The sequence below is a fragment of the Pygoscelis adeliae genome, unplaced genomic scaffold (genome assembly GCF_000699105.1).
Source record: "Pygoscelis adeliae isolate BGI_AS28 unplaced genomic scaffold, ASM69910v1 Scaffold294, whole genome shotgun sequence".
Lineage (NCBI taxonomy): Eukaryota > Metazoa > Chordata > Aves > Sphenisciformes > Spheniscidae > Pygoscelis > Pygoscelis adeliae.
Window position 1 is genome coordinate 3,341,176 of NW_008824722.1, and position 682 is coordinate 3,341,857.

At 36.8% G+C, this 682-nt stretch overlaps 1 protein-coding gene across 1 annotated transcript in view; it reads right to left on the minus strand.

Moving 5' to 3' along the window:
- Positions 1 to 682, minus strand: part of CPEB3 (cytoplasmic polyadenylation element binding protein 3) — a 99,782-nt gene that overhangs the window by 35,208 nt on the left and 63,892 nt on the right. The window lies entirely within an intron of this gene.

Here is a 682-nt window from a genome sequence, read left to right on the forward strand (position 1 = left end):
GACCTGTAACAGATTTTGTAGTATCTATAGTTAACGCTATTTCGTGGAGAATTAAATGTTTCAGTAAAAAACATTGTATTTTCCTTTTACTGTTTTGCTTTAACAGAATTCGCATTAAAGGGCCCAGCTAAGTGGTCCAGTTATCCAAATGATGTTCATTAGTATTGCTTCTATTTTTCCAAGACTATATTATCCTTTCAAGACAATAAACCTAATTGGACTTTAAAACAAACCCTTGCAAATGGCTAGCAGTGAAAACCAACAAGTTATCTGATGAAATTGTGTCACAGCTATAGAAAGAACCTTCGTAAGATTTACATTTCAAACCGATTCTTAGAGATTTAAATCTTCCGTAACAGTTCTTGAAGGAATGATCTTAAAGAGCAGATCCCTCAAGCCATTACACTGCAGAGCAGGACAGTCTCCTTCAGAGTGCTTTACAGGGTCCTAACCACAAGGGCTGCATCACTTCCTCCTCGAGTGAACGGAGGCCCAGTCTGAGTAGGGGGGCAAACAGCAAAATAAACATAGAAAAGCCTTGTATTGTGGATATTAAACATGTAGGTGAAGCAAGAAGCTTAGTAACAAGAAAAAAAAAATCTTATTAAATAAACCACAAAAAACTTGCACTTGAAGAAAAAAGTTGTTAGCTAGGACAGCCTGTTAAGCTGTTACTCAGTGT